The sequence below is a fragment of the Rhipicephalus sanguineus genome, chromosome 10 (genome assembly GCF_013339695.2).
Source record: "Rhipicephalus sanguineus isolate Rsan-2018 chromosome 10, BIME_Rsan_1.4, whole genome shotgun sequence".
NCBI lineage: Eukaryota > Metazoa > Arthropoda > Arachnida > Ixodida > Ixodidae > Rhipicephalus > Rhipicephalus sanguineus.
Window position 1 is genome coordinate 71,702,596 of NC_051185.1, and position 21,841 is coordinate 71,724,436.

General features: G+C 47.2%; 1 protein-coding gene across 2 annotated transcripts in view; it reads left to right on the plus strand.

Moving 5' to 3' along the window:
* The window catches only part of LOC119372122 (cAMP-dependent protein kinase type II regulatory subunit), a 143,336-nt gene that overhangs the window by 57,817 nt on the left and 63,678 nt on the right, over positions 1-21,841 (plus strand). The window lies entirely within an intron of this gene.

The window sequence follows — 21,841 nt, forward strand, 5'->3', positions numbered from 1 at the left end:
GTTATTGCAATATAGCAATAACTGTTGGGGCTTTGCGTCCCAAAACCACGATATGGTTATGAGAGACACAGTATAGTATATAGTGGAAGGCTCCGCAAATTTCGACCTCCTGGGGTTCTTTAACGTGCACCTAAATCAGAGTACACGGGGCTCAAACATTCTCGCCTCAATTGAGATGCGGCCGCCGCGGCCGGAATTCGATCCCGCGACCTTCGGATGAAGACTGAGAACAGGGTCAGGGAGTTGTCAGTTGTCGTTGCCTTGTCTTTCAATAGACAGCGCAAGGAAGAAAGTTTGCGTAATTAAAGTTCTTGCTGGACGCTTTGGTTCGTGGTGCTTAAGCATAGGATGCAATGCGCAAACCATACAAGCACGGATTACGGGTGCCACCTGGTCCCTGAATGCTGGCTTCTCGGCTTTTTAGGTTTGCACATTTTAATTCGGCAACACTTCGAATCGGCATGCGTCGTTTCACCTTCTGAGATAGAGAGATTGTATAAATGCCGGATTTTATCGAGCGCATCGCAACTGGACGTGTTTTCTTTCTTTTTTTTTTCCTTTTTTGGCTTGTGGCGCTGTTCGCGAAACCGCAGGTTTATGTAACGCAACGACACTTATCCCTCGCGGTTCTGACGGCATGTCACTGAGGTTGCAATTTGGGTCCTGTTGGTTTCCGATTAGAAGAATGCACAATGTTGCGCGACTGTGACACGGAACCTAAGGGAGACGCGTACGGTTAGACGCACGAAATGCTTCGTCCGCCTAATCTTCTGTCCCTGTCTCAGTCGCGCAACTTTGTGCATTCTGTCAGTATACCCGAGTTATCGTGCACCGCTCGCGTGCGTGACAGACCGCGGGAACGGGGTGATGACGTAGTCACTGCGCCGTCTGGGCCAATGACCGATCGAGGAAAGAGAAATGGAATGTAGGATCAGGCGCTTCGTTATCTCGCGTCTTCTATAGGCTGAATGGCACGCCAGCTGCGCGAAGGCGCGCATGTCGAGTCCGCGTTATATAGTCGCATTCCACAGGTGACAGGCATGCGCTCCATTGTTGTACGGCGCTGTGTGTATATACACTCTTAAGAAAAATGGAGTATTTGGGGAGTATTTCTGCCACACAACAATAATAATAATCATCTGGCTTGCTCGCGTTTCCTCTTTTGAAAACCCGGCTCTCGTCACTTTCCTATCAAGAATGCTATGTCACGCTGATAACGCGCGCGCCGTTCGTGACCGGGAAGTGCCGGGACCGCGGCGATAACGCGAGGAAAGTACGCGAGGGGGATGACGATTATTGTTGTGTGGCAGGAATACTCCCCAAATACTCGATTTTTTTCTTAGAGTGTATAAGAAAAATTGAGTATTTGGGGAGCACTTCTGCCTGACAACAATGATCATCATCTGGCTTGCTCGCGTTTCCTCTCTTAAAAGAGCTGGCTCCTCGCCACTTTCCTATCAAGAATGCTATGTCACTTCCGGTAGTGCGCCCGCCTTTCGTGACCGGGAAGTGCTGGGACCACCGCGTTGATAACGCAGGAAAAGTGCGCGAGGTAGTTGACGATTATAGTTTGTAGAAATACTCGTTTTCATAAAGTGTATATAGTGCCGAGAAGTATACAAGTCCCGGGTTCGACTGGCAGACGTGAAGGCCGGCCGTGCTCGAACGAAGGTGCGACATGGCGTAATTCTCAGTACGGATGTGCACATGGATAGTTGACACGTGTTAATAATATGTGGGGTTTCACGTACCGAAAGAACGATATATGATTATGAGGCACGCCGTCGAGGATGGCTACGGAGATTTCGACCATCTCAGGTGTTCCTTAACGTGTACTGACACCGCACAGTACACGGGCCCCTGCCATTCTGCCTCCATCGAAATGCCAACGCCGAGGCCGGAATCGAACCCGCGACCTTCGGGTCAGCAGCCTATAGCACTTTACCACCGCGGACAATCAACAGGTGCTGGGAAGCGTTCCATACGGATACGCCTATCTTTTCCATACATCGTCGATCAGCTTGCGTCCTCTGGATCCAAGAACACGAACCGCCTATTCGCTGACGAATAATAAGATACGAATCATTAGAGGGACAGTTATGGGCAGTCCAACGGACCCACGAAGCGGCTGGAAGGCTATGTCTTTCGGTCCCAACGTGGGAGCGGCCCGCTTCGGGCTAGGAAACTAGTGCGACTTATTGGACACTAATAAAGTTCTTTCATCCATCCATCCATCGTAATATTAATAATACAAATCTTCTTCGTATGTGGCCCCAGGCGTTTTGGATGATCCGAAGGTGGTTTCACTTTCGTCACGCCTCATCCGAAGATGGTTGCCCAGTTGGTTCTCCGTGGCTCTGCAGACGCGTGAATTCTTTTCCCGAACTTTTTTTTTTCTCCTAACGCAGCTCTTTCTCCGGTTTTATAAATTTTACGACCGGACGAGCGCAGAGAGGAGGGATAAAAAAAAAGCAAATGCATTCGCCCCACGTGCGATGAATCATTTACTTGCGCAAGCTAGCTGCCATTCGTCCTCGCGACTTGGAAACGCAAGAAACGTTGAAGAGAGCGCCGTCGCCGCAGACGTTGACGTTCGTGATAAGCCGAACCGTCGCCGCGATCGGCCCTATGATATGGCTTGCAGCCTGCTTTTGCGAAATTCTGAGAAATATGAGAGAGACGTGCATGTGTAGGTGTTACGCACACCTCGCAGGTGTGGCCTCACAACTTTGCGGCACGTTATACGGGTCGCTCGCTTTCCCCGGCTTCGTAGCATTTATGAGAGACAGCGAGAGAGAGAGAGAGAGACGGGGAAAAAAAAAGAAAAGAAAAAAAGAAATCCGCAACTGTCTGGAACTGGCGTCATTCCATCAGCTGCATATAGCGCATTTGTAAGCGCTTCCGAATCGTCACTCGCATATGGGAGCAGTGCGCCGCAGCGGGGGCTGCAGCGTGAAGAGGGTGGGTGGGTGGGGGGGGGGGGGGTGAAGGTGTGTTGTATATAAGTGTACATATAGTTATAGGAGGGGTGTACGGCGGTGCCGTCTTTTCCAGGCTCCCGCTTCGTAGCAAAAGTATTCTTTTTTTTTTTTTTTTTTTACCGCGAAAGCTGTTATGTGATCACAACAGCAGCCGATTTGGTTGGCGTACACTGTAAGAAAAAAAAAAGGGGAGTCCATTTACTCTTTCTTTTTTTTTTTGCAACACATGTAACTGTCACGTGTGTAACGCTCTTTAGAGAGATACATTGACTCTCTTTAAGCAAGGCATGGGCCGCACGACTCTCCAAAAGAGAGTCAGACATGTGAGAGTCACATACGTAGTAAAGAAGAGTCAAACGACTCCTTTTTTTTTTTTCTTAGAGTGCTATGGTTGTGCGCCGCCGCTGCCGCCGGTGTCCGTAACCGCTATCGCCTGCTATGAGAAAAAAAAAAATATCTAGGATCGAGCGAGATTCGAACCCAGGCCTTCTGCGTGGCAGTCGAGTATTCTACCACAGAGCCACGCCGGTGCTTGAAGCTTCATCGCAAAAAAAAGAAAAAAAAAGAAAAAAAAACCCTATAGAGGCGTCATGTCAGGCAAGGAATCGCTTTAACATATCTAATATAGCGTGGCAGAAGAGTAAAACTACAACAACCAGGCGTCACACAATGCGAATTGCGTAACGAGTGGGTGGTTTAAAGTGTCCTGCCAATTAGAAAGAGCTCAGCCATAATTTTCCATCGTCATCAGCCACAGCATCAACAAAGGGCACATACTGCCTTACAAGTTTTTTGCGGGTACCTCGCTCCTCCGCAGAATGACGAATAACGGCATAGTGGGTGCTTCCCTACTTCGCAGAAAATATGATGATTATGGCGTGCTGCGTACAATGCAACTGTACTCACAGTAGTCGCCCCAAGAGAGTCTACAACGGGCTCTAGAAAGTCCGCTCTTCGAGCTTTCGCTGTGACTGTGCTGCGTGTTCCGCACAGGCCTGGTGTTCTCTGTTTGTTTGATTCTTGTCGGCTCTGACACTCGATGTCTCTTTCATCTTATCTCTTATTTCTCCCGGCTTCGTGCGTTGAGTCGGTTTTCTTCGACGCGCCCTTCTCTGCTCCTCATGTCCCCCATATCCTCTTCTATTGTCCCTCTCTCCCCCTTCTCTCCTCCTCTCCTTCCACACCCGCTGCTTACCGTCGTCCAGGGGTCCAGGTGTCAGCCCCTCCCTTCTCACAGTTATACAGTGCGGTCAACGGTAAAACTGCCTTTTCCTTTCACGTCCCGACGCGGCGGTCTAGTGGTTATGGTGTTCGACTGCTGACCCAAAGGTCTCAGGGTGGAATCCCAGCCGCGGCGGCCGCATTTCGAAGGAGGCAAAATGCTAGAGATTTAGGTGCACGTTAGAAAAAAAAAACAAAAAAAACCACAGGTGGTAAAAATTTCCGGAGCCCTTCACTACAGCGTCCCTCATAATCATATTCGCGGTTCCGGGACGTAGAACTCCAAGAATTAACAGTAATACTTTTCCTTCCACCATTGTTACGTATATATCGAAGAACTGACAGCTGGATTAGTTGGTAATAGTTCTTGATCATCTTGAAAACAGCGCTGTGGAGTGTCCTTCGATCTCCTCTTGACCGTGTCGCAATTTGCGCTGTTTTAAACATGTTATGTATATATATTTCCCAAGTAAACAGCCGCTTAGTACTCTCCCCCCCCCTCCACTCTCTTATTTTTCTCTTGAAGAGGGCAAGGTGAGGGTGACTAATACCGGTGTCTCGATCGCGATCAAGGCCGATCCGGATTAAGCTCGAGCCGCGTCATGTGCTGCTACACGCTCACTTTTAATCGCGATTCGGGCTCTACCGGGATAAAGACGATCGGGATCTGCGCGTCGCTGGTCTGACTCCCAGATCGCGATTTGGCCGACGTGAGCGCCAAGCTAGATCCGGATTAATTTTCACTGTGTGGCTGCGACCACTGTAGATCGCGATCAAGAAATCTGATCCGGCTCGATCGTGATCAAAAGCACCCGTGTGACACCCGTGGGAGACTCTAGCGGCGGCGGACAGGCTGTGTCCCACTTATTGTTTTTTCCTCCCCTGGTGCGTGCGAGCACGCGCACCTCTTTATGCCCGTCCCGCGTGTATACGTTCCGTTGCCGACGACTCAAATGCCGGAATCCTTCCATTCGCAGCAGCTGCATGCGTGCAGCGTATGCGCGACTCGTCTCATGCCGGTGTATCGGTCGCCGCCTCGCCTCGGGCAAGAAATCTGCGAACGCAGCAGGTTAATCTCCGCCCTGCCATTGTTGAGAGGCATGCGGCCTGTACGATTTTATCTCGCATTCTTTTCCTTCTTTGTTGTTTCTATTAAGCCTCGTCTTTAGCGTTGAATGCACAGTAGCGCAGCGGTGGGCTCTGGAATGCGTCTTTCCCGACTTCGCGCGTACCTGTGCGTGCATGTGCGCTCTCTCGGCGTTAACGAGGGTGAGGAGATTACAAGACGCGCACGGCTCGCCTCCGCCCATGCAGCGAGCTCCGCGAGGAGAACGCTTCTGTGCCGCGCGGTTTTGCCGCCCGGAGGCACAGAACAACCCCGTCGTGCTAAAGCGAGCGAGAGGATTTCGTTTTACGATCGGTTCTGTCGTGGGCACGAACGGAAAACGGCGCATCCAGTATCGGGTGTGATGTGCGGTAGATTACAACATACAGCTGCTCGGTTGATTGTGCGCCTCGGTGCACTTGTGCGCCGCGTTGCCCGAAGGCACAACCGAATGCCATAGGTCTATCCAGGATTAGAACTCTTTAAGGCGAGAGCCTGAAGCGGCCATGTTGGCACTCCAGTCCACGCGACTTGGGGCGAGACTTGCGAGACCGCAAGGTCTCTCAGTCACGTCAAAAAACCACGTGACCTTGTCGGAGCGATGAAGTGACATATAGAAAAATGTTATGACGTCATAGTGTGACGTCACAAGGTGAGGTTTATCCCAGCGTGCAGAGGCGTAGCCGGGAAGGGGGGGGTATTCAACCACCTTCCCAAAATTGTTGAATTTTGCGTGTTTATATATACACGCATACGTAAAAACACACGCGCGAACATACATAAATTTCTGCCCAAGCCTCTACCAATGTGTGACGCTAGGCTACACACGTTGGTATCCAAGAATGTCTAATTTTTATTCATACTGTCGATCCCATTAGGGATCTTTACAGGAAGGGCATATTGAATTGTTACAATATAACAATACAAATAGTAAAAATTCAATTACACAAAAGAAAATATTGGCAGTTAACAAAGGCAGACTAGAAGACGTAATAGTACATAATAGTAGTACATCCTAATACGAAAAAATAAAAGGTGATCAAAGAGGCATACAAAAAGAAAAACTGGAGTAAAAAATACACTGATGTAAAAAAATGGTGAAAATAAACGAAGTAACAGTGTGTAGGATAAACAAAATTATGGGTACAGTATAACAGTAAAAAAAAAAGAAAAGGTACAGCCTCATACGCATTTAATAATTGTGATGATGATGATTTGTTGGGATGAATTGTGCTGATGATGATGACTGTATCGTCTCTAAATCGAGGTTACCAGATATACTCTTCTGTCCTTTGTAATCTACACTGACGCCCTGTCGCCGTGTCTTCATCGGCGCTTATCTATCCATATTTCGCAAAGCTACGTATGCCACTGGCAGTCCCGTAGCCGTCGCTTCGCTGCTTTTATTTCCCGTCAGTATTCCGATTGTCTCCTGATTTGCTGTACAGCTGACATGAGTAATACGACGTAAAGTCCCTAGATTTTTCCCTGTTCTTTCTTTAGTACCGACAACCATTGAAGCGCCGCCGACGAATCTCATTGGCTAACGCTCGTTTTCGGTAGCCATATTCTTCCTAACGCTTTTCCAGCACCCGGTGGAACGCGTCCCCCCATTCACTAATGACAGGGGGTTGACGGGAGGAGAAAGGCGCGTCGCGGTCGCATATTGTCCGCTGAAAGATGCGTGGCTAATATACTTAGACGCACATGGCTTTGTAAATCTTCCAAGTTAGGAAGAAAATGGCGTCGGACGCCAGGTGCGCGTGAGAGAGGGCCGGGAAAGGAGGCAGTTGTCGCTACTTAAGTAAAAAGGAAAAATCTAGGGACTTTAATCCGACGGTGCCGTCGAATTTGAACGGCGTGTTCTTTTGGAGGGTGAGCTTTCTACGCGAACGTGGCAACCTTTGGAGCGCATTCTTTTGGCACTCCTCCACAACGTGCTTGTGCTGTCGTTTTCACCGCCATTGGCGACGTGCACATTACGAATATACGGAGTGCCCTTAATTGTGCGGGGAAATTGTTCTGCAATAATCAGGGTGAGGTAATAGATCGCGCATCTCGGTTGCATTGAACATTCGAAATTTAAATTATAATAACGTCCGGGTTTTACGTGCCAAAACCCCGACATGATTATTAGAGACGCCGTATTGGAGGGCTCCGGAAATTTCGACCTCGTGAGGTTCTTTAACGTTCACCTGAATCTAATTACACGGACCTCTTGCGTTTCGCATCCATCGAAATGCGACCGCCACGGCCGGGATCGAACCCGCGACTTTCGGGTGAGCGGCCGAGCACCGTAAGCATTGAGCCATCGCGGCCGATTTATTACCGGAAGATTCACGTAAGGAAAGTAATAAAATACCTGCAGATAGTCCGTGTATTTGAATATATGTGCTTGTTGGACACCCTACGGATAGTGGCAGTAGTTTACTGCATGCCGAAAACTGCACGCATGTCAGTAGCGTAGGCCTACAGTATAACGCAAAAGATATTAACGGGGTTATAGGGGTCGCGCTCCTTTGAGAGGAGTAACTTTGTTGTCAGGACCATTGCTCTCTTTGGGGTGCAACGGCAAAGGGACTAACTGTTAGTCCCCTAGAATTTACTCTCTTGGAGGATGAAAAGTTAGTCGCCGCTGTTGCTCCCCAAGATAGAAATGTTACTCCCATCAGTTGCGCCTGAAGAACCAACTGTTAGTCTTTGTAGTTGCTCTCTGAGGAGCAACTGCTCATTCTTCCAACTACTCCCCACGGGATGATAAGCTGTTTAGCCCTCCATATCTGTGGTTACTCCTTATGGGGTTCAATATTCATCTCTAACATGCTTTTTCTACGCGTTTGGTTTGTATCGTAACCTAGTTTGCACTATTGTATTCTGGAACTGCGCCGGACTGCTTGGTGCGCAGCGCATGTGCCGATGTCTCCGACCCTGTGCAGAACGAAGATCGGAAGATTTTGGGCACTTTGCCTGCCAAGCTGCGGTGGTCGAGGCGCATGTGCTCTTTTCACGCCAATCAATAAATCAATCAATCAATCAATCAATCAATCAATCAATCAATCAATCAATCAATCAATCAATCAATCAATCAATCAATAAATCGCTACGTGAATGGACTTCGCAAATATGTGGTAATTTTTATGGCTTGACTGACTTACATCAACTGTCCCTATAGGTACTATCTTGTAAAAAATATGTGACGAGATACGAATATAAATAAACTAAATCATGAATAAAGAAGGATGTATTGGCAGGTCACTGTACTATAATGAAACCCAGGCAAGTCAACATAGAAATGAAAAAGAAAGTTGATTAGCCTTAATAATTGTTCACGTGTCAAAATTTGTTCAACTTCGCGCAAGACCTTCAGGAGATTTCGAAGCCCTTTCGAACAGTTAGTTATAATTCCCGAGTAAGGGCGTGGGGGATTATTATCATCATCATCATAGAACTCGTCGTTGTTGGCGTAGTTTGTCGGTTAACGTGCACGAAGGCCTCTACACGCAATCGGTTTCAGGTTACTCCATGTCTTGCATCAGCTAACTGTCACCATCCTATGTATACTATAGGTGTACAAGTTTCTTCACTTGGTCACGCCACCTGTAATCTCATGCCGTCCTAAACTTGGGTGACCGCCTTATAAGATAGCTGTGTGCCTCCTCTTCATACAGATTCCGATCGGTTATGAAATACAGCTATGCCATGTACTGACGGAGACGAGGCGGCTTCCAAGGCCAACTGCGAAGCAGTTTTTGGACCTCGTAAAAATTAGCTGTTTAAGAGACCACGAAAACGAGCGGAGGCGTCAAAAAAAAAAAAAAAAAGAAAAAGAAGAAGAAGAAAAAGCTCGCAAAAAATAAATAAACGAATGAATAAACAAAAAAGCCGGTTTTCGGTATCGAGCGCTGATATGTTGACGAATATTCACAGCTAAAGTTCTTCGAACTCTGCTAATGTGGCATTCTAGGCGTACAGGATAAAGACGATGCGATATTTCGGTTGCTTATCTTTAAAAATAAAATTAAGCAAGTCTTGGAGGACCCTGCGGCTTAGTCTTCAAGAGTATAGAACGCGACAGCGCATCGTCTTTTCATTCGCTTGCCAGGCTTAGCTTTTGGTGGACAGCTCAACCGTGCCGCGACGATAGGAACGTCTGTCGCGTAACATTCTTTAAACTCTCCTATATGCATGCCTATACTGCAAGTACTATACAGTTGCGAAGTGCCCATTACGCCATAACTCATCATTATGCGAATCCACTACGCTACACGTCCGCGCAGGTGCAGACATTGTTGATGCTGTTGTTGCTGCTAATTAAATATGCCTGAGTGCTATAGGTGGATCTTTAAGCGCTTCGTTAAGGGTTGTACCTCAGAGTGGTTGCGCATTTCACATGGTGTGACGTCGGTTGCGATTCCGGCATGGTTCTGAGGTAGAAAACCCGAATGCCATGTTCGGTTCTATTTCGCTTTGGTTCGATTCCCGCTCGAACCCATGATTTCTATTTATTTATTGGTTGATTTGCTACTGTCGCGATTTTTCGCTCGCAACCAACTCCGCCGACGCAGACACCGGAATTTTCGGCGACCCGGGATCTTTAACGCTTCGCGTTAAAAATGTTAGTCAGCAAGTAAAAAATGTAAGTCAGTAAAAATTACGCGTAATTCGAAGGTAGTGTGTGCGGATCCCAGCGACGGTAGTTTGACCCCTATCACCTTTAGCTCATTCGTACCCTGAAGTCTATATATAAGGGCAGCTGCCCTTATATGTAGACTATTCGCCGTTCCTAATTACCTGTACGATGGCGTCAGGGTGACGCGAGGGCTCCATTGTAATCCTGCTGTCACCGCGCTGTCGTCGAAAGATCGGCCCGGTGGGAAATTTGCATGAGCTCCCGAAAGAACAAGTTGTTGCCTTCTAAAAAAGGAAACGCCGTCCTATTTGCATAAAAGTACAGGTGTTAGGACTGGGCATTGGAAAAAAAACTACATGGGAAGCAAAGGTGCAGGCGCCTGTCTGTGCATACGCAAGAATCGAAACTCGGTTTCGGTGGAAATTGGTGAGCTTTAGAAGTATAGCACAAATTCCAGTAGCTTACCTTACGCAGAGGATATGGGAAAATGACAATGCGCATGCGCCGAACTCGACCTTGGCTTCGACTGTTTTTGCGCTGAGCCTGGTTGGCGTGTGCTTACGATGTCTTAGAGGAGTACTTTACGTGATAATGGAAGGTACGCGCGCAAACACGGACACAGGATAAGTGATCGAGACAACATAAGCCCCGACTACCAGCTCTTGATAGTGTTGTCTTAATCTCTTGCGTCCTTGTTTTGACGCCTGCCTTCTTTTTATCGCGAATCCGTTCCAACTAGCTTAACTTTCTGTCATCTTACACGAATAGCTGGTCGGGCTGATGTTTGGTCGATTATGTCGTTAGTGGGCAGCGCCAGGGTTAAATATGTAGACGTTAGACAAGACTGAGACGAGCGCCGATGCTTCTTCGATGGAGGCGGAATGCTAGAGGCTCGTGTACTTAGATTTAGGTGCACGTTAAAGAACCCCAGGGAATCGAGATTTCCGGAGGCCTCCACTACGGCGTCCCTCATAATCATATCGTGGATTGGGGACGCAAGACCCCAAGAATTATTATTCCTTAGGGCAGCAGTTATCACTTGCTGCACACACGAAGACATCTGCTCCCGCGACATTCCCAAATTCAACGATTTCTCATCACTCCGAGCCTTCATATTCCCTTGAACTTTGATTTATTTTGATTTCTATTTAATGCAGCTTTTATAACTAGCTTAGTCGTTTTCCGGAGCTCTCGAGAACTATGTTAAAATGTGGCGCAAAGGAAATACTGGAAACCGAGTAAAAAGACACTGAACGCGCGCTGTATCAATCAATCAATCAATCAATCAATCAATCAATCAATCAATCAATCAATCAATCAATCAATCAATCAATCAATCAATCAATCTTTATTATTGCATAACTGGTTAATTACAGCGCATAAAATATACAGACGAAGTTCCCAAAGGTACGAAACTGCAACGGGTGAAGATACGCACTGGGTGTTTCAGCTCAGTTGCGCCTAGTATTAGAAAAACACATGCGCTACGCGTGTCGAATTGGCCCAGTATTGTTCTAAGCTGCACGCAGCACGTCAGGATATTTTTCTAATCCGCCAACTTAAAAATGAACAAAACTTACCTAATTACGTTTTAACTTGTAGCTATAGCGAAAAAAAAATGCTAGAGCTACATAATTCCAACTTTAAGGCAAGAGTTGTAGCACTTGTTCTGAAACGTCGGAATATTTCATCCGTGCTAACATAATTGCAAATCCGATAAGCTGGGTAATTAACGAAGATTAGTCAACTTATATTTAGAAATAGAAGCTCCAACGAAAAATATTGAATAGAAAAGTTGATATGTTTGTTCAGCAACTTCGGATTACTTCATCTATGCTAAGATAATGGCCCTGTTTAATTTTTGTCCGGCTTTTCTGTAATGCGCGCGGAATCAGGAATTGTACTTGGCGCAAGTTCGCTGAAGAATTCTTGATATTAGTACAAGGGTTCGTTATCTTAATTATCTGCTGCTTTTCATGAAGGTTGTGTCGAACAAAGAAACGAGCCCTCAGGATGCCCTTCCTTCATTCAAGGATTAGCAGCAGTGTGAACAATAGAACACACATCCAGCAGTAAACATAAAGAAATAAAAAAGAAAACATAAAAACGCAAGAACCGTATTTTTCTCCCGTGTCTCGTTCTGAGTGCGCTGCGTTTCACAATGAAAGCACATTAGCTCCTTGCAGCTAATGTACAACTATATTACTTATTACTATTATTAACTATATTACTTCAGGCCTCAGGAACATATACAATTTAACCGTCGCTTGCGTAGGCGTTCTCGTTTTCTGTTGCATTCAGCTTCGGCTTGTATAAAGAGAATAAAATGAAAAAAAAAAGATGGCCGTTGGGTTTATTGAGTGAGCTGGACGAGCTGATGTTCGGGCTGACATTATTAAAGGAGAAGAATGCGGCCGGATAATCCGTACGCATTAGAGTAGCCGGTGCATGCATATTTACGAAATGGGTTTTAATTATACTAATCTGCATATCTTAATAACATGCCAGGGAACAATCTACTTGTCATGGTACCTGGATATAAGTGAACCGTATGTACGTTCGCTTCGCAGCAGCATTGACATTTCGTGGATGCCTAATTGGACAGCGCGGATGCTACTGTTAAAAATAGACATCGTAGCTCTCTTGTCTAATCGCTCAGTACATCCCGCGTTTTCTGTGGCGTGAAGTCGTTCAGTGCGATGCTATATATATATATATATATATATATATATATATATATATATATATATATATATATATATATATATATATATATATATATATATTATATATATTATATATATTAACCGTTAGGCCTCGGTGGCCTTATTTTTCTTCTTTAGTACCTAACTTTGTGCATGACAGGGGTGTGTTAAATATTGAACACTAATCCAACAATAGTATTGAATATAATAATCTATTGAACAGAAATTGAAGATTAAAAAATGAGAGAGAGAACATACGTCGCGTTGTTTTAATGACGTCAGTCGGCTATTGCTTGGTCATGGCGTCGCGAAGTCTAAAAAAAAAGCATTTTTAAAGCCGCTCAGTTCCTCGTCCTGCGGGTATGTGCATACCGATACGTACGTCCCGTGTCCTCTGCAACTTGGACGCGATTCCTGGCGCTGTCTTTGCTCCTCCCGTGCCAAAATCGGTCTTCGAAACTTCCGAGGCACGTTATTTCATTCATTCTTCCTTGTGACAGCTGTAACGCGTTGAAGGGTCGTGTTTTAAAACTGCCGTTTAGATCGGCATGCATATATATATATATATATATATATATATATATATATATATATATATATATATATATATATATATATATAGATAGATAGAGAGAGAAGGAAAAGAAAGAAAGAAGTACTAGAAGACCCTCGGTAACAGCAAGAAGAGAGGAAAGGGAAGGTTAATAGGTCGTTTGGACCACAAGAATAGATTGTTGGGCGAGTTGGTGATTCATTATGAGGGAAACTGCGGAAAAAAAAGAAACATTGACAAAGGGAGAACAGAGTCCGGTCTTCATTTTTCCTGAAGCAGTAACGTTTGCCGATGTCATTCCTATTGCTGCCGACGTCATTTCCGTGACGGAAATGACGTCGGCGGGCCATAATTTAAGGAGTAGGGTATGGCCGTCCCTCCGTGCCCCCCGCTGACTCCGCCCTTGCTTGGATTGGATCGCACTATGGTACGAATGTCCTCATTCTCTGTGTGGCACGAAGCTTGTCCTCTTTCTGAAAGAGCGTGGAAAGTTGAACATTAGTCAGTGCTTGTAGTATCAGTGTAAACACGGTAGTTGTATTCGGTTAAAAATGGTCGTGGACACTTCGCGCTCCGTCACAGAAAGTGGGTGGAAGACAGCGAGGAAGACATAACCGTCGAAATAAGCGAGCACTATACACGCAGATCAAACAAAAGCAGCTTTCGAGTGACGTATGCCGACTGCTTGCGAATGTCGCACTGTAATGTCGTAAATCCCACAGGGTCATTTTTCGGACAGCTTACCACTTTTTGAGTGAGTATTATACTGTAAGTCGCCCCCATTTCGTTTTCTCATAAAGACACACAGAATAACAACGAAAGTGGGTATTCGCGGTGCGTGCATGCCTTCTTCAATAAGAAATCGGTATCCTATTTCTCCGAGTCGTCCGCCGCATACACATCCTGCAAGAAGGCGCCGGCGCGGCGCATCTGCTTCCTTTGTACGAAGAGAAAAATGCGAGGCGGCGGCAAACGAAATCATTTGTAATGCGGACCACGTCGCACGATGCGAGTCCCTCGGCGACCAAGAAACGCGCCGACGGAACTGCGTGAAACGCGCAAACGCCGTCGTTGCTCACTCCTAATCTTGTTGTATATATATACCTGTGCGTGCGTGTGTGTGTGAGGTGTGTGCAGCCGCCAGCACCACCATCAAGGTCTGCGACAACAAGTCTCTCCGCTCGCATGTGCTTTCTATCCCGCAAGCCACAGCAACGCGCGTGTCGTATTATAAAACACCCCGAGGCGGATGCGCACCATTCCAGCGGCCGCTGCATGGCTGCGCCTTCGGTGAGACGAGCTATCGCAGTGCACCCGCTGGCTGCGAATGCCGGTTAAGTCGAAAGCCTTACATGCTTCATCAAACGCGAAAATTGACCGCCGGCGGCGTCATGCAGCACGAGTTCTGCAAAAAAATCATTCTCGTGATGACGTCACAGATCACTAAAATTGTGACGCCATCCTGACGTCATCGTGACATCGCTGTGTCGTCACATGATGATGTCATCACACATGACATCATAGCTTGGTCAAAGGTGGGCCGATCACGGAGGCAGTTCATCTGATCGGCTGAGGTGCAGAAGGCTTGCAGTGCCTGCGATCCTTGAGGCAGTAAGGAAACCACGTTAGGTGCAAAAATATCTCGGAGGTGGGCGGAGGATGTTCATTACATCGACCGGGAAGGAAAAAAAAGAAGAGAACGCCAGGCGTGCGGGGAGCGCGCAGTACAGTCACAGCGAAAGTTGGAAGAACGGCCTTTCTAGACCCCGTTCTAAACGCTGTTGCTGACACTAATACAAGTACACATGCAAGGTATCCACCATGCCACAAATCATAACTTTTTGTGAAGTATGGAAGTGCCCACTATGCCATTATTTGTCTTTCTGCGGATAAGCGAGGTACCCGCTACACAGCTGTAAGGCGTTATGTGCACTTTGTTGATGCTGCATGTGGCTGATGACGATGAAGGATTGCAGTTGAGCACTTTGTAGTGGGTGGGAAGCTTTAAACCGCACACTTGTTACGCAGTTAGCATTGTGTGACGCCTGGTTGTTATTTTACTCTTCTGCCCCGCTATATTACACGTGCTTACGCGACTTCTTGTTCGACGTGACGCCTTTATATGGGTCCTTTTGCAAAGGAGTCTCAAGCACCAGCGTGGCTCCGTGGTAGAGTACTCGACAGCCACGCAGAGGGCCCGGGTTCAAATCCCTGTGTGCTGTATTTGATTAAGGGAGAGAGGGAGAGGATTGCACAACGCGATTGAAAGCAAAGTTGCACGTTGGGCTTGTCGGTATAGCGCGTAGAGTTTCCTACAATATTTCCTAGAGGGAACTGTGGCGCTGCGATCGTTCGGCCACCATGGGAATGATGGGTATAGTGCATGGATTTGCCTATGTAGTATTCGTGCTTGCGACCTCGAACACGCTTTTGGCCTTGTTATTGTTGTGTTTTCGCTTTCGTTTCGGATAAAAGAATGGCTCGTTGTGAACTTCGTGAGCTGCATTTGAATTGCTGAGCCTGAAAGGGTCGATGTGGTGTATTGGAAGAGGTGAAGTTTTGCTGAACTTCGTGAAGTTCGTCTTACATGCAGTAAAGCGACTGCAGGCCAGCCGGAGCCGCACGGAGCCGAAAGAACGAAGCATAGGCAAATCCATGTATTACCCATAATTCCCGTGGTGGCTGAAGCGCCATGCGTTGCTGCTCCTATACAGACTAGATTTCCCTCTAGTGTGTTATTATGACACCATGGTACAGTGTAATTAATGTAGGTGTAAGGCGTAGCGCTGCCAACACAGGAAAACACTGAACGCGCGCGCGCGCACACACACACACACACACACACACACACACACACACACACACACACACACACACACACACACACACACACACACACACACACACACACACACACACACACACACACACACACACACACACACACACACGCGCGCGCGCGCGCGCCACGCGCATGATTAGTGCCAAGATTGTGTGTATGTTGCCTCTATTTTGTGGCCTCTCTTGTGCTCGTGTAGAACTAACCTAGCACTGCGCTTTAAAACCGAGCTTATTTTTCCCAGACGTGGTCACGTCAGAGCTTGCGGTATAGATGTTCAGGCGTGCGCTAGTATTCGAATCATACATAATCGTCATCGTCACCAGATGCAGCGCCACAATCGTCATCGTCATCATTGCGTACGCTTTCACGTTATGCAGCCGCGTTGTTCACAGCAGCTGTTACGGACAGCAGGAACACACAGGTGCACGGTCGTCGTTGTGTATACAACCCACCGACAGCGAAGGAGATCAGCGAACTCCTCATACCGTGAGGGGCGGCGCCTTCGCGTCACGATCACCGCTGTGTTGTAAGCGCATTATGATTACTGTCTTTAAAGAACATTAAAGAGAAAAGAATGATTTCAGTTCTTTCATTACATAATTATTCCATTCCTTTACATTGCCTGGTGAGAAACGCACTATGAACTATAAGCTTTTTCCGCGAGAAAAGACGAGGAAGCGAAAAGGTCGAGGCGGGGGGGGGGGGGGGGGGGTGTTCACTTCCCTTATCATTCGCTCTTCATGACGTCATTAATATTGTCAGAGTTTAATATGAACTGAAAAAAATTCTTGCTTTTAATAGAAATAATAATTGGGGTTTTACGTCCCAAAACCAGGGTATGATTATGAGAGACGCCATAGTGGAAGGCTCCGGAAATTTCGACCACCTGGACTTCTCTAACGTGCACCTAAATTATGTACACAGGCCTCTATAATTTCGCTTCCAACCGAAATACGGTACCGCTGCCGGAATTCGATCCTGTAATCTTCGGGGCAGTAGTCAAGCGCCATAATCACTAGACAAAACTTCTTTTTTGACTGCGTTATGTTCAAAGAAAGCCAGCGACTGAGCCAAGTATGGTCATTTTTTTTTACAAATAAGCCCTATGACCCATACATGAACGAAATAAGGAAATAAACGTAGAAATAACGTGAATAAACACTGTAATATCTGTGACGTCACAGTAACGAAACGACCGTGTGTTTCTTTTTTTGTTTCGCGGAATCGATATATAAGAAATGGAATTCTGATCTTCATTTTCGGATCTGCTGACGAAGCCTTTAGTGCTAAACGTACGAGGCTACAAAAGTTCAGACAACATTGAAAACTATACCGATCCTTTTACCTATAATAAACATAATCTGTTATGATTTGACTTTTATTAATATAGATAATTATGATTTGACTTTTATTAATATAGATAACTTAGTGGTTTATTTGAATGTCGTTCTTTTAAGTTATGAAAACAGAATTGCGGTATCGTTCATCGTTTGATGCACGCTTTACCATCTTAAGAGCATTGGCATTACCGCCTTCTGCCAGCGCGGAGGGATCCCTGGCTTGGGTTTCGTTGCCGATGTTGATGGAATCGCCGCTGTATGTAGGCCAGTGCGGTTCGTCCGCCGAGCGAAGTCGCCGGTTCGGCCGCAGCCGGCCGCAATCACAGTGGCAGTTACATGGAACAATCCTGTGCCGCGCTTCAGGTGGACGCGTAGGGAACGAACAGGTGGTTGAAGGTAATTTCCTCCCGTGTACTCTGGTGTGCAGCTGTGCGGCGTTAGAACGAATAGAATACCCAGCACGCGCGCTGTGCGCATCGCATACTATTATAGCGTGCACCCAGCGTTATTGTCTACAGTCTGTAAATGCAAATGTATATAGACTACAAACGTAAATGGCGTATGTATCTGTAGGCTAAAGCCTGCAGACGCGTGCGTGTTCTTTCCCTTTTTCTCTCTCTCTCCCTCTCTCTCTCTCTCTCTCTCTCTCTCTCTCTTTATATTGCCATAAAGCTTGCCTTTAAGGCAGGGGTCTCAAACACACCTGAGCTAGCGGGCCGCAGTCACAAAACTTAGTCCCACAAGGGCCGTGACAGTGAAGATGGCAGGAGCGCCGGGAGGGGTGAGGGGGGCAGAGATAGTTTGAACAAAATGTCACCTAACGTTGCCATTCGAAAGAACGCCTTTCCCGTACTTCATATATGGGTCATTCCTGAAGGGGATTTGACGTCAGGTTTCGAAAAACATATTGATACTGATTTCCACGAAAGGAATAAAATCTGGACGCCGATTCTGAAATATAGTTTTCGTTCCGCGGTGATGTTACGACCCTTTGTGACCGCATGAGGTGCCTGACGAAAAAAAAATAATATAAGAATGCTTGGGACCAGTTCCGTCTCCGTAGCTTACCCGAACAAAACACCTTTAATTGCACTAGGCGAGAATATAATCTGAATACTATTTAACAAAGTCACGAAACTTTATTTCGTGTGAAGCCGCAGGCCGCGTGTTTGAGAACCCTGCTTTAACCGATTAACGGTTATTTTTCACTACACATATAGTGTCTTTTCTGAATAAAAAATTAGTTGGAAGTCAGCGCTTGTCCGTGTCAGTTCTCTTTTCGCGCATTCGTGTTTATTCCCGCGCTGTTGAAATTTTCTCTGCTTTAAGGCATACTACTTTGTGTGTGTATGTGTGTTAGATGTGTGCTGCCACACCTTTGTAGTGTATGAGTTGAAGCAGTGTCTTGTGGAATCTGTTATCACGTATCCAGCTGTCATAGCTGGTCGTGTCCCTGTATAGCGAAGGGCGGCTTGCAGTATATAGAGACGGGAGCGTTCCGAAAGTCAGCCTCGACACGTCCATATGAGACGATGTGCATCATCTCTAAGACAGAGCAGCACAGACACGTAGCACCCTGTGGTAAATGCGACCAGTTCCACGTTCAGATGGCAGCCGGTGCAAGAGCCATCCTTGTCCCGAAGCCTCCCAAGCACGACTTCTTCCTCCCTGTAGTAAGGTAACGGGGGAGGCAGCAGCGAACTGTGAAAAGGAACATCGCTTCGAAATTAGTTGGCTGCGTTTAGAAAAGAAATAGTCGAGAAGGAAAGTCAGGGAGGTTAACCAGTGTAGCACAACCGGTTTGTTACCCTACACGTGGCAACAGGATGGGGGAGATTGAAAGAATGAGAGGCCAGGCCCGAGCACTCATTGATGAGGATCCGTCGTAAATCTATGGCTTAATTACTTCCATTGGTGCTTTCAGAGATCGGTCGAGGCCTGCCTGCATTGTAAGCTCCAACAGACCTTGTTGCCGCTTGCTGTTTTCTTCTTCTAACTTGATTATATCTCGAAAAATATCGTTGCTTCTTAAAGCGCTGTCTGTTTCGGCTAGCTCCTCTTTTGCGAGTCCGGGTTCCTGTGGTCTTATCTTCCCTATGCAGCCCAGCAGTATGCGCGATGGCCGATTTAAGTTCCTTGCGACTCATTTCTTTCTTCGGGAATGGGCGATGTGTCGCCGAACAGTGAAAGCTCACGCGAACAGGTCGACTTTACACCATAGACGCATCTACACGTCTTGCAGCGACGTCGATGCACGTGGTCGTCGGAAAATCGGAGCTGTTCAGGCGCGTAGCCCAGGATCTTGCAGTGTACTGTGACAAAATTGTAACGACACCGAGAAATCTCGAGTTCAATACGGTCGCCTTGCTTGCTTGCTTGTTCCGTGCATTTGACTCACACCCACAACGGGAGTTTGGCCAAGAAGCCCCTCCCCCTGTGCGCACGCCTATGGTCTGAAGCCTTATTCGTAGTGCGTACCGTATTTATTCGCGTAATGGTAGCACCGGCCATCATGGGCAAATGCTCACTTCTGTTGCCCAATGGTACAGGATAGGGCAAATATATTATGTTCTTTCGGGAATCCTCGACACAATTGTTGCTGCCTAAAGTTGGCAAAAAATGCTGGCTCAATCGGACTTAATTAAAGGTCACGCAAACGCATTTCTGTCGCACTTGGCGCTAAATCGCCACTAATTATATTTTCAGTGAACTGCCCGGCTTCAAACCGAGCGTGTATAAATGCCACCATCTGTCCGCCTCGGTGGAACGGTGGTTACGGTTCTTGGCTGCTGACCCGAAAGTCGCGGGTTCGATCCCGGCCGAGCGGTCGCATTTCGGTGGAGAGGAAACTCGAGGCGCCGCGTACTTGTGCGACGTAGGTGCACGTGAAAGAACACCAGATGGTCCAACCCGGAGGCCTCCACGTGCCTAATTATCATATCGTGGTTTTGTCGCGTTAAGCCTCCAGATACTATTAAATGCCACCATATCCACGGCTGTACGTGCGTGCGAAGCGGAAACGCATCGACTTGGACAATCTGTTCTCTACGGAGCCGCGATATAGTACCAGCTCTTCGTGTTGCGTGCCATGTACTTTCGAAATGGCCGGACGCGGCCGTGCAAATGCCTTTGTTTATGTGCGCGCCCGTCGATAGTGCGGGTTTTAGTTTATTTTGGCGACGTGCCGAACTTCCTATACACAAGCGCATGTACCAGGGAAGGCCGGAGGGGGGAGGGGGGTTGGAAACAGTGAGCAGCGAGCCCGACATTAGCACAAATCGAACTGGCGCTCATAGCGATTGCAAGGTCATCATCGATGTCTGAAAGAGAGAGCGAAAATGACGTTTCGGACTCATAGAATCTCCTGCGCAATCCAATATAGAGGGAAATCTGGCGTTAGTGTTTGCTAGGGGAGTATGCGAGCAAGTAATACACCATACGACACGCAGTAAGCCTCCAGGGTTTTTGGTGGAGGCTCACGAAAAGGGTTGGACTTAAGTTGAGGACGAGGCAGCGGAGCCGTGTTAAGGAAAATGACACGTGTAACCTTAGAGGCCACTGTTAAGATCATCTCAGTCGAAATGAGCAAGAGGAAATGGGCATGGGCAGGGTATGTAGCCAGAAGCCAAGATAACCGCTGGTCATTAAGGTTAACAGACCGTGTTTCGTAAGGCAAGCGCGGCTCATTGATATATTGCACTGTAATTGCAACAGTGCGCCATTGATTGTTGTCTAATGGGCGTAGCGGAATATTACTCCTAGTATACGGTTAATAACTCTTCTGTCAACATGGGTTAACACGGCTTAAAAATGTCAAGTCACCATGTCGTTGGCTTGAGCATCGTTCTTTGTACCACCGACCTTCACATCAGTGCAAGCGTCTTACACTTAACGTTAGCTGATTTATTCGCAATAGCCCGTCATGTGATTAGCTTAGACGTTCAGATAGGTGAATTGGTAACGCCGCGAAAACTTCGTGCGATTGGACCGTAAGTACTATACGATTGCACAAGTGAGCGCACTGCCCCACCAGGTGTACCGGAACGATCGCAGCGCCATAGCTCTCCCCTAGCGGTGTTCTTCGGGAGACATCGGTCGTAGGCATAGGAGCCACACGCGGCCCACCTTTGCTTTTGCGCGAAGTGGCGAAATGACGCGCTTCGTTGAGCTGTGCATCGGTTGGCGCATGCGTGGTACTGGCGGCTTTAGAGGGGGTAAAGTTTTGCATGCAGTACGGAAGGGTACCGGTTTGCTAACGTCTCAAATGGTTATTGATTATGCATGCGTTTCAGACTTATACATGTCGCCCTGTGTATTGCTTCAGCGCCGAAATTTCCAGCATTGCCCTGTTATGGGCATTCCTAGACGACGCGCATGCGCAGTGCGGTTGGTTTTCCCATTTGAATCCGTTTGCGCGTTGGAGCGTGCAGGGCTGCTCTGTTGGGCGTGTACAGCACTGCGAAC